The sequence below is a fragment of the Helianthus annuus genome, chromosome 10 (assembly GCF_002127325.2).
Source record: "Helianthus annuus cultivar XRQ/B chromosome 10, HanXRQr2.0-SUNRISE, whole genome shotgun sequence".
NCBI lineage: Eukaryota > Viridiplantae > Streptophyta > Magnoliopsida > Asterales > Asteraceae > Helianthus > Helianthus annuus.
In genome coordinates, this window is record NC_035442.2 from 33,110,727 (window position 1) to 33,124,005 (window position 13,279).

Consider the following 13,279-nt stretch of genomic DNA (forward strand, 5'->3'; position numbering starts at 1 on the left):
CTAAAATCGCCACAGGGGGACATAATACCCCAGGCTGTTAGATGTGAATTCCCTACTACTAATAATGAGGCAGAATATGAAGCTTTAATTGCGGGATTAGAATTGGCTAAGAATATGAATATCAAGAATTTGCAAGTATATATTCCTTGTTAATTACTAATCATTTTAATGGATCCTATGCAGTCAAGGGTGAGAAATTAATCGAATACCTCGGTATTCTCAAAAAATTAGCAGGATATTTCGATATTTTTACACTTGAACAGGTACCAAGAGAGGATAACGCCGAAGCAGACGCATTAGCAAACTTGGGATCATCAATCAGGATACCAGAAGGGACCCCAATGCCAATATTACATATCCTGTATCCTGCAATGAATCCTCAGGATAAAGAAATAGCAGGTATTCAGGATCCAGGAGCGTTGTATCCTGAAGAGGATCCTAAATCCTGGACGGCTCCAATCATGAGATATCCCAAGGAAGGACATATCCCCGGAGATGAAAATCCTAAGGCATTTAGGATGAAGGTATCACGATTCACTATTATAAATAATATTTTATACAACAAATCTCTTGCAGGACCATACTTGAGATGCTTGGAGGATCCTGAAGCCAAAGAAGTACTTCAGGATATACATGAAGGGGATTGTGGTAACCATACTGGGGGCAGGTCATTATTCTCAAAAGTGTTGAGGACAGGATATTATTGGCCAACAATGAGAAAAGATGCCGCAGATTATGCTCGAAGATGTGATGCGTGTCAGAGACACAGTAACATTTTGCATCAGCCTGCTGAGCCATTATATCCTATTGTTTCCCCTTGGCCATTTATGAAGTGGGGTATGGATATAGTAGGAAAGTTACCAAAGACACCGGGAGGAAAAGTCTTTATGCTAGCAATGAAGGATTATTTCTCTAAGTGGGTTGAAGCTGAAGCATTTGTCCAAGTTAGAGACCAAGAAGTAGTATCCTTCATAAAGAGGAATATCCTGACCAGGTTTGGGGTACCAGCTGAAATCATCTGTGATAATGGGTCCCAATTTATAAGCAAGAGAACCACTGACTTCTGCAAGAGTTGGGGGATCAAAATGATAACATCTACTCCAGTACACCCTCAAGCGAATGGACAAGCAGAATCCTCAAACAAGATAATTGTCAACAATTTGAAGAAAAGACTTGGGGCTAAGAAGGGAAGATGGGCAGAAGAATTACCATTTGTCTTATGGGCTGACAGAACAACGGTGAAGAATGCTACTGGGCAGACTCCATTTTCCTTAGTATTTGGAGCAGAGGCAGTAATCCCGACAGAAATGGCGATACCTACAGCAAGATCCAACCTCTGGGATCCTGGGAAGAATCCTGAAGCCCTATGTCAAGAATTGGATACTATTGATGAAACAAGGGATGCGGCGAAGTTGAGAATGGCAGCATATCAACAAAGAATATCCAGAGCATATAATAAGAATATCAGGACCAGAAGATTTAAGGTTGGAGATTGGGTGTTAAGGAAAGCTTTTCAGAATACTACGAATCCTGCTGATGGAAAGTTGGCTCCAAAATGGGAAGGACCCTATGAGATTGAATCAGAATCCGGAAAAGGAGCATACCAGCTTAAGAATATGGAGGGGGATATACTACCAAGATCCTGGAATGCTATACATCTCAAAGCCTATTTCAAGTGAGTTTAGAATTTAATTTCTAACTCAAGATGGTATGAATCCTGTCTCTTTTGAATATACTTTATTTTACTTGAACCCAATACTAACTTAAGCATCGGAGGGGTGTTAGCTAAGCTAACACCCACCTTAGTTTTCAAATGTTTTGCAGTATATACTTCGGGATATAGCTCTAGGATGCACACTCAGGATGCTTCGGAAGACTAGAGGATTGGCCCCTCTCTCACGTATAAGGGATCCTGATCCCTTCATAGGTTTAAAGGTATTCACCTTTCATCCGAATTGGGTTTAGACACCCCGCCTGGAGCACAAGTTATTCGGGAATAGTTCAAGGTGGCGGGACCAGTCCATGTAAAAGTGGCTGACAATTTCGTTACTGTTGGCTATATCCTGAATCCTAAAGGTATATGAGGATTGATCACCCTCTCTCACGAAAGGGTATTTTCATACTCTCTAAGGTTTAAAGGTTTTCACCTTTCTAAGTCTTGGAGTTTACACACTCCCGCCTGTAGCGCATGAAAATTTGGGATTATCCCCAGGATACTAAGGATTTATCTCCAGGATATTTTCGGATTTTACCCCAATAACACAAGAACTGTCTATGCACTCTAAGTAAGTTTTTCTAAGTATTGAAAGATTTTGTACACAGGGGACATTTCTCCTAAGGCAATTATGCAAGGCACTAAGAGTTAAGTTTGGACCAAGCATGCAAGGACTGGGGACAGCTTGGTACAAGGAATTGCAATAAGGATTGAAGTTTGAAACTAGGCTTATACTCTATCTCTGGTATGATCTTTCCTTTGAGAGTCCTACACAATTTGATTGAGCTTTTAAAACCATGTCAGAAGTTTAATCATCCTGACTAGGATATATCTTCAGGATATATCCTCAAAATATGTCCTCAGAATATATTCTCAGAATATATTTCCAGGATATAATACGGGATATCTGTTTGGAATATTTGGAGTTATAGGGAAAATCAAAATGGAATTTGTTTATGAAAGCTAAGTAGACCATTTTATTTCTTTAGACACTTTAAAATATTCAAGGTTTTACAAAGAACAAATTATTTTGAAACTCTATCCAAGATATGTGGATTTTAAGAAGATCTGTTTGCCAAAGTTTGTTTTTACAAAATATTGCTAAAAATATGGATTAAAGTATTTGAATGATTATACTAGTTGATATTAAAACAATATATAATGAGAAACTAAGGTATTGACAAAGGCAAGTAAGTCAAAGGTAGGTTATATTATTAACATGTCAAAAGTTGTGCTTTTGGTTTCACCTTAAACCAAGGCCCATCCACCAAAAGCACGAGGGATTCATAACCATATTTACACAACGATTGAAGGTTTCGTTTCAAACTGAAACCCATCCACCTCCAACTTTTTTATTGTCCAAAACAAAATATACTAACTGATAACCAAGGGCTTCATCCTGAAACTCAGGACCCATCCACCTTTGGTTATCAAATTGTTCTAACGCAGGAAAGGTAAATTGTTCAAAAGACGTGGAAAATAAATTGTTCAACAGATCACAACCATCAAGCTTAAAAAAAGTGAGCTCCGGCCTCGGCATAAACATCCATCATCGCCCACTTCGCTGCTTTCAAGGGGCAGCACCCTCTTCAACCACCACTCCATCAGCACCTGCTCCAGCATCGCCCCCGGGATTCTTCTCAGCATCCGCCGCTTCCTCCGCTGCCTTGGAAGGCTCTTCACCCGCAAGCTTGGCAGGATACTCAACAGGACTTCCCCCGAGGTCTCTCAGTTTTGCCTCCCAAGCCTTCACATCCCAGGAAGGGCATTCAAAGCCCAAGGATTTGGCTTCATAAGCCATCTTTAATCTGGCTTGGAGGAGGGAGATTACAACTGACCCCTTGAGACCTTCTCGGTAGGAAGTCTTATCCTGCTCACATTGGAGTTGGGCGGCGTCCATCTTGGCTCGAGCATCTTCGGTGGCCTTGTTGATAGCAGCTTTGGCTTCTTGGGTCACGGCTTTGAATTTGTCTTCATAATGCTGAGATTGTGCCTTGGCGATCATCCCTTGGTCAGCAATGGTTTCTTCAGCTTTTTTGAGCTTGATCTCCAGCATCTTGTTCAGCCCACAAGCATCCTCGTAGAGGGACATGAGACGTTCCAGACCCTACAACCGAAAGCACAGGCGTCAATATATATATATATATATATATATATATATATATATATATATATATATATATATATATATATATATATATATATATATATATATATATATATATATGTATATATATATATAAAATAACCAGTATATGCTGCAGGATATAGGTTAAGGATACGAACCTGATTAAGAAAGCCAGTCATGAAGCCACTGGACTCAACGAACCCGTGGTTCTCAAAGGGGAAGGTTTCAGATAAGGCTGGAGAGTCAGTTTCCTTTCTTTTTCGGGAACTTGAGGCACGTGGCTTGGTAGCAGGAGAAGGCTTGGGAACAACTGTCGATTTAGGACCAGATGCTGGTTTGGAGGTAGAAGCAGGTTTGCTGGGTTCTTTCTTCACTAGAACAGGAATAGCATAACTGTCCAATTCGTCGAGATCAAAGATCTCTGGAGCTTTGACTGGTGCTGCTAAACAGGGAAGACATCTAAAACTTTACTCTTGTCTCTTACTTTTATATTAATGAATGTGCAAAATATATGAGATTCTTACCTGACATGTCTGACGAGGAATACTGGCTTGAACTCGGAAGATGCTGTGAAAAGGATCTGTCACAATCAGGCAACTGGTAGATCCGGTTGATTCGTTCTTGAGATTCTTCAGAGGGAGGAGCTAACTTTTTGAAGTTTGCTGCAAAAAAGAGAAGTCAGGATATAAGTCAGGATACATCACCAGGATATGTTTGGGGATATCTAAAAACCCTAAACCCTACCGGAGGTCAACCATTTCACCGGAAGGCTTTTGCCTTCGGGAATGGAATCCCGTCTAACAAAGAAGAATTTTCGTTGCCACCCATCCTCGTTTTTTGAAGCTTTGAGGATGAGGGGATTGCTAGAGGTTGAAAAAAGCAAGAAGCAACTATTGCCGTGAGATCGGAGGCGGTAAGCAAGAGGAAGGTCTTCGATACAAAGATCGGGGATGTGAAGGGTTTTGATTTGGTTGAGCACAATCAGCACTCTCCAGACCATAGGCATCGTCTGAGCAAAGCAGAGACCGGTAATCCGAAAGAACTCCATGATGAACTCCGGGAATGGATATCGGAGACCAAGAGAAAAAGGGTATGATGAGAAGCAGATCCACTCCTCGGAACATACGTCGGAACGAATACTCTGGTCGAATGGACGGATAATCGCCGTGTCGGAAAAAGCACCGGAGGTTCTTAACGCGTTGATATCTGCGTTATCAAAGGAGCACACCTCTTTCTCGGGGTTTTTCAGCAAATTCTGGTTAATGAATGACGAAGTGGACTCGCCGGAATGGGAACGTGTTCTGGTGGCCATCGGAAAATTTGAACGAAAAAAGTTAAGAGATAGAAAGAGAGAAGTACCTGAGAATTCTGAGAAAGATGATGGTATATCAACAAGAAAGAGAGAAGATATAGGGGCTAAATGGATAGCCATTGAGTGAAAAACGCGTTGGGAGTTGCACAATGTCACTTCAAGGGTCATTCTGGTTTAATTACCACGATACACGGAATAAATCTTAAAATATATCCGTTGGAGTTGGTATACCAACAGATATATTTTGGGGACAATTGTTATGGGCCATTTTCTGAACGTATATCTTGACTAATATTATGATTATGATTGTTTATTTGTGATCAGGATACTGGACAGGATATTGCTAACATCCCAGATAATACCCCGAGGTATATTAAATTAATCATGTGCAGGTTAGAGGCTGGAACTTGCTAACAGTCAATTGGACTTCTTCTCCTTAAGACTCGGGCATATTTGTTAAGGGAGAGACGTTGAACCCGAAAGACTGGGTCTACAACGTTCGGCTGAGGAATATTCGATGGATCCCGGTTTTAGAGGATAGTTAGTTGCTTTATTTTTACTATAAATAGATGGGGGGGGATCAGTTTAAGGCACACAATTTTTCACTAACACTCTCGTACACTTTCACTCTCTAGCTTACTGCAATCACCACACTTGTATCCAAATCATATTGTAACACTTAGTCGATCCGCACCACATCCTGCACTGTATCCTGAAGTTTGAAGTAATAAGAAGAACAAGGCAGCTGCGATTGTCAGCTCCCGAGGTTTTATGCCGGAGATCTAGATTGATCAAGGGCTTTCCTCGTACATCTCGTGTCAACCCCTTTACTTTTTGCTCATTGTTTGATCGTAGATACAGCTCAATATCCTGAGCCGTATCCTGAATACTGTTTTTCTAAACAACTTAACCAACATATTTTCAACACACTTTTTAGCACACTACCTCACTTAACTAATTTGATCACTTAATTACTTAGGTAATTTTTGACCAAAACAGAGCTCATATTTGATCTTGAGGCCATTGAAAACAGTGTAGCAAAAAGTTTTGAAAATAGAAAACCAAGTAATGATTTTGCAAAAGCTTTTAGTAGAAATAGCACCACTTGCCCCACGGTGGGCGCCAAATTGTTTTGGTCAAAAATTACCTAAGCAATTAAGTGATCAAATTAGTTTTGTGAGGTAGTGTGCTAGTAATACTTTGTGAAAAATATGTTGGTTTGTTAGTTTGCAAAAACAGTTATCAGGATACGGCTCAGGATATCGAGCTGTATCTATAATCAAACAATGAGCAAAAATGTAGAGGTTGACACGAGATGTACGAGGAAAGCCCTTGATCAATCTAGATCTTCGGCATAAAACCTCGGGAGCTGACAATCGTCGGCTGCCTTGTCCTTCTTATTACTTCAAATGTCAGGATACAGTGTAGGATATGATGCGGACCAACTAAGTGTTACAAGGAGATTCGAGTACAAGTGTTAGTGTTTGAGAGTTTTTGCAGGTAGTAGAAAGCAAGAGTGTGTGAAAAGATTGTGTGTTCCTACTGATCCGATCATTCCTATATATAGCAAAGGAAATAACTAACTATGCTAAAAATCCGGGATATTATGCTAAAAATCCGGGATGCTTGGAATATGCCCTTCTGAACGTTAGGGCGCTGTTTCAACTCGTTCTCCACGTGCATATTAAATGTAAATCCAGGATTTAAGCTTCCATAACCGTTACAACATTAATATCTTTGACCAGCGTCCGTAACTCCCATAAAACATGTCATTCTTCAATACTGACCGTTACAAGAGCTATTCTTCCGCCACCAACATCTTTATCCTAACCAATTTGAGCGGGTCTTCAGGATAACTTGGTCCTTATGAACGTTAGTCCCTTGTAACCAACGTTTACAAGCAAATTGTTAGTAACAGTCAGGATACTGCCTCAGGATGTTACCAATATCCTGGTCCGGTATCCTGATCGTAATCAGCTATCATAAAATCAAGATATAGTGTCAGGATATGGGCTCAGAATTTCACCCATAACACCGAACACGAACACGAACACAAAAATATAATCGAACACATTTCTTTGTTCGTGTTCGTTTATTAAGAAATTGGGCATGTTCGTGTTCGTTTATGTTTATTCCTTTAAAACCTAAACGAACAGTTCAGAACATAAACAAAAAAAATAACTGAACATATTTGAATAAAGATAAATTAACATGATTAAACAAACATAAACGAACACAAATGAACGTAATTGAACAAATATAAACAAACACAATTTAACATTAGTGAACACAAACAAACAAATCAAATATATTACAATTCATCCGAAAACACATCTAAAGTGGGGTTCAAAGATACTAAAATTAAGTAGTTTTTTTTATATAAATATTAAGTAAGTGATCAGTTACGATCTAAGAAAATTTTTAAAATATCATTTTCTATTACTAGAAAACTCAATTACTAACTGGTTATATTTATATAAGTAGTTAGAAAACCTACTATTTATATAAATATAACTATTTACGTATTTACTAAAATTTAAACGAAAATAAACGAACGTAATGAGCGAACATAAACGAACGTTCACAGACATAAACGGTCTTTCACGAAGATAAATAAATGAACACAAGGTGTGTTCATGTTCGTTTATTTAATTAAACGAACAAAATTTTTTGTTTGTGTTCGTTCGTTTATTAAATAAACGAACTTCCTGCCGAACAAATTCACAAACAGTTTATGAATGTCGAATTCGTTTACAGGCATACCACTGAGTTAATTTTAAAAATCACTAAAAAAGACGTGCCTAAGGGGAATTTGACCTATGACCTTTCACCAACGAAGATTAATGGACAAAGGGTTTATCACACCACCAAAATTGAACTTGTTCATATGGGTTCACATCTAACATTCTTATGGGCTCACTAAAATTTTTTATAAATCGTTTCTGTTGAAAATTTTTAAATCAATGGCTTTCCCGTAAGCCCAATGGTTTGTGTGTGGGTCCGTCACGGTTGGTTACAGAACCTTTGATCACTTATTCAAATAAATAAAGAGGGACTACATATTTGCACACCAACATGGCTATTTGCACATTAAACTCTATCTTTACCTACACTGCGTATAGACCTATATGCAGCGTATAGATGACGCAGCGTATAGGTCTATACGCAGCGAAGGTACAGGGTCCGTACACGACCACTCAGTCAAACCTCGTACACTGTCAAATCATGCATATATACGCTACGTATAGAAGTAACCCTATACGCAACGTATGTAGTGGGTAGGTACATGACAATCTAGTACATTGTCAAATCTGTTTGACATACGCTGCGTATAGAGCTATACGCAACAAGTATACGAGGCATCTATACGCTGTGTATAAAGTTATACACAGATATGTCTGACATATTTGACAATGATACGATGTTGTCCAGCCACAGTATAAAAATCTTGAACGGTATAATATTCGAACCGCACCGAGACTTGGTATAATAATTTAATTTAAACGGAATTGTATTGAACCGGTATAATATATTTGAACCGTACCCGGATATTTCAAAATATTTAGCGGTTTTAATTTAAACAGTATAGTATGGAAACGGTATAATATATTCTAACCGTACACAAGTATTTAAAAATAATTAACGGTATGATATTTAAACGTTTATAGCATTCGAACCGCACTACACGTGGTATAATAATTTAATTTAAACAATAACAATATAATATATTCGAACTGTATATACGTTTTTCAAAAAAATTTAACCGTATATAATGTCAATGGTATAACATTAATGATTATATATTTTAAGCGATATAACCTTGGAACCGGGTATGTATTTATACCACAAATACATCAAAATATCCAAACAAAATCCAGATGGGTTATATACACTCGTATAGCCTATACACAGCGTATATAAACCCTAATTGTTTGACCCTAAATAAAACAACATCCAGTCACATATACTATTAATTATATATATAAGTACACATATGTTAATTTTCACCATTTATGCATTCTATTAAGAGTAAAGTACTTTTTAGTCCCTGTGGTTTGTTCATTTTAACAATTTAAATTCAAAAATTAAACTTGTCTTGATTTGAGTCCTTGTACTTTGTATTTTTAACCCTTTGAATTCAAAATGAAACCTCATTCAACCCTTTGATTCCCTGTGGTTTGTATTTTTAATCCTTTGAATCCAACCCTTTTAGTCCATGATTTGGATGAGGTTTGCGTTTTGAATTCAAAGGGTTAAAAATACAAAGCACAGGGACTCAAATCAAAATAAGTTTGCTTTTTGAATTCAAATAGTTAAAATGCACAAACCAGAGACTCAAAAAGGACTTTACTCTTCTATTAACTTTTTTTGCACGTAATAAAAATTAAATAATCTTACAAAATTTACGAATTGTTTTATTTCCTTTCGGTTCAGTGTGTTTTTTTTAATATTTTGCGAGACCGTTAATCTCGAACTCGGTTCTATCAAATTGCGGGCGAAACAAAAAACAGAAAACAAAAAAAAAAAAAAAATTTTGGACATTATCTTTGACTTCAACCAATTAAATACAATGCCACCACTAACAAAATATAATTAAACCTTTGACAGATCTAGAATGAACACGCCAAATATATATCCAGGGTGTTGCGATACAAAGTTGCTAACGTGTGAAATACTAGGCCTAGAATGAGGTTAATTTTATCTTAATTAATCATTTAATTTAATTATCAGAATGCATACATAAAAAACTTTACAAGATGCGGGTACTTGTCGTCCCGGCCACACCGATTTCAGTTTTTATCTGTATAACGTTGGTATACCGATTGTTTTCGATAGATTCAAAAATACTGAAGCGTTGAATGGTTGTTAAACATTGGCATTTTGGATCAATTTAAAAGAAATTGAGATTCAACACAGATAAAACAGCATGAAGGCACATATATTAATTAATCAGTTATGATAATAATAATAATCAATGCCAACATGCAATCATATCATAATATTCATAATATCATATCCGAGATACATTCGAGAAGAAGAAATCTAATCAATGATTCGGGTTGGAGGCAATGGAGAGAAAGATGATAACAGCCGTCAAGAACACTGGAACCAAAACAATCATTGGAATCAACGGAGGTGCCACCGGTCCCATTCCCAGCGGCAGAAACAACATGCATCCGAATACCAAAAGCATCGCGACAACCGATCCAACGCCCCAACCATATTCCATGTTATCCATGTCTTTCTTCTCGAATTCGTTTAGAGGACAGGTTGGTTTCTTCTGCCCTGCGAGTATAATTATGTGTATCTCACTTGTTTGTCTGAAAGTGGCATGTAAGATGTTTATATATAAGTATGTACGGGTACGTGCCTGTTCGGAGGGGTGCGACGGTTGCATGGTGGTTTTGCGACGGTTAATTGCTTTTCTTTTTTGAATGGTTGTGACGGTTAATAGTGTTTTTTGACTTGCAAAGGACGTGGCTTGATGCATGCATGCATGCATGCTACGTACTGTGGAGAGGTTGATGTTAAAACTTTGACGTGTAAATTTGATAATAATATTAATATTAATTTAAAATAAATAAACATCTTAAATCACTACGCTCGGAAAAGAACTGTTGAAATTTAGTTTTGAGGCTCTTTTGTGATGGAGATGCAATCATTTGCTACAGTTTCATGACGAAATGATTTTGTGGCTATGGATTGATTTTGAGATGTTTTTGCGATACAATTGTTATTATGACGGATTTATTGATTACCGACGGCCTTCCAATTTTCTTAAATCGGTGAAATAATAAAGGTGAGCTAGCTAGAAGCTAGAGAAAACCGGATACAACTGAAAATAATTTAAAGTATCGAGAGGTTTTACAATATTAAAATTATACCATCAATCTTGTTCTACTAACTATCCCTTAGTAATCCATTAATAACCTTTTTAAGCATCCCTAGGTGTTCAAATTCCATCCTTTTCCTAGCTTCTTCTCCCTAATGGACACCGACAAGTACCACTCATCGAGTCGTCGCTAGTTATTTCCCGTCTGTCGTCTTTTGCTGTCCTTCAACCTTAAATCTAATGTCACACCCCAACCAATGGCGGAAACATCGGGATGAGACGAAGTGTGAAGATTGCTCGAGACATCATAACACTATTTGTGACGATAATTAAATAATTCCCATTTCATTTCATAACTTCAAATTGTCAACATTACATAAACTCAAGTAACAACAAGTTCAAAAGAAATACATAATAACATAAGCAAAATTGATACGACATATTAAACCTAACGTCTATATGTGTATCTAGGCATCAACGCTACTTCTTTTCTTAGCATCTTCCTCATCAACCTGTAACATGTTTAAAATAATTCAATGCAAATGCAAAGGCGAGTATACAAGTTTGATACGTACATAGCAAAAGATAAGTCTTGAACAATTCCTCATAGCAAGCATGTGATTCAAGATAAACATTTAAACATGGCATGTGTCTAACATATCAAACCAAGGAAACGCAATATGCTCATGACATTACCGATGATAAAGGGCGGGTCGTTAATCCTATAGCGCTACATATGTCACGGTTTGGCTCGTACGAAGTTAATGATAAATTCAACACATAAGTTTCACCCAAGTTTAAAGTATCAAGCCATCACGTATACAAGCATGTTATAGGAATGTTCATGTGTTTAAGCAAAATGTTCATGTGTAAGTTTTTGATAAGTAAACATGTTACACCCCAAAAGTGGTAAAAGTAAAAAGGGGAAATACGAGTATACTCACGGTTTACAAGTTGTGACTTGAGAATCCGAGAGCAAGTTGGTGGTTGAATTAGCTAGTTGGAGCACCTTGTTTCTCTACACAAGGAAACAAAGCATATGAGTTTGGGGAATTCGAAAGATTCGGAATTTAAGTGACATGAAAACGTTATAAAATATTATATCAAAATACTCATCTTCTCATAATACACTTGCATGACACTTGGTAACCACGAGGGTTATAATGATTTCATGAGTTGAACAGTCATAAGAATCATAGCAAGGTTTAGGTCCTTAGATGATTATCCTACTACTTTAACAAATGAATATGATTTCAACATCAAAGGTTCGAGTGTACATAGATAGTATTTAGGTTGTATAATATACACATATTATTAAGTCCAAATGTTCAAGTATTCAAGTAAGAGGTAGAAGATTACATCTTCATTTAGGTACCTCAAGTTGAGTCGTATGTGTCATGGATGGGGTAGGAAGACAAGACTTCCATTTAGGTACCCCTTTGATGTTCACCACTACACTTGATGTAAAAACAACCAAGGAGGGTCATGAACAAAGGTCATTACAAGTATGTAAAGTAAACTAACTAGTAGAAATCATCAAATCACGTGAGGATTGTAGGTTTGGGACAACCCAAGTTGTTCCATAATCACTCATGTATCAAAGGCTATGTTTGACATGATTTGTGGGTTGAAACCCTAAACAAAACACCAAGTTTATGAGGTTTAATCCTCTGATTTTAAATGTCTCAACCTTGTTTTTAAGCTTAACCAACCATGGTATAAGTTGTAAGCATTAGGACATAGGTATGAGATGTGTTGAACACAAGTTACATAGGTTTAAACAAGTTTTTGATGAACATAAAAACAAACAGAAAGTTTATGGACGATTTCGGGGCATTTCCAGGTCTGATTTCTCCAAGGAGAAGTCTAGGAATCGAACCCCATGATTATCCAAGTAAGTAGGAAAAAGAATCAAGTGATTTCGTTAAGAAATGAGTGAGTTATGCTCATTTTCGTGAAGGGGTGTCAATCTGCTCGAACCTTTGCTTTCAGCTACGGTTTGGAGGATGTTTTGAGAGTTTTTAGTGTTGCAAAAGTGGTAGAGAGGCTGGTTATAAGTGGTATTTATAGGGGGAAGGATTAGGGTTTCAATGGGTTGGGCTTTGAAAGTGTTTAGAAGGGGTTACACCTTGAAACTAGCCCACAAAACCCAACTATATGGGGCTTAATTTTGCTGAATTGGGGCTGCCATATTTCTTTATTTTTTTAAAACATTATAATGAGTAATTTTGTTAGTTAAGTTGTGTAATAATATGCAACAATGTTTCCCCTAACTTGTAACAAGGTGAAATA

The 13,279-nt window shown here is 37.3% G+C and overlaps 1 long non-coding RNA gene across 1 annotated transcript; it reads right to left on the reverse strand.

The window, feature by feature from the left end:
* Positions 1-11,459: 11,459 nt before the first annotated feature.
* LOC110881228 lies at positions 11,460-13,008 on the reverse strand. The gene is made up of 3 exons (XR_002559647.1): positions 12,968-13,008; positions 11,932-12,005; positions 11,460-11,499 (listed from the first exon to the last, which is right to left on the reverse strand). It is a non-coding gene; the product is annotated as an uncharacterized LOC110881228 (long non-coding RNA).
* Between the last annotated feature and the right edge of the window lie 271 nt (positions 13,009-13,279).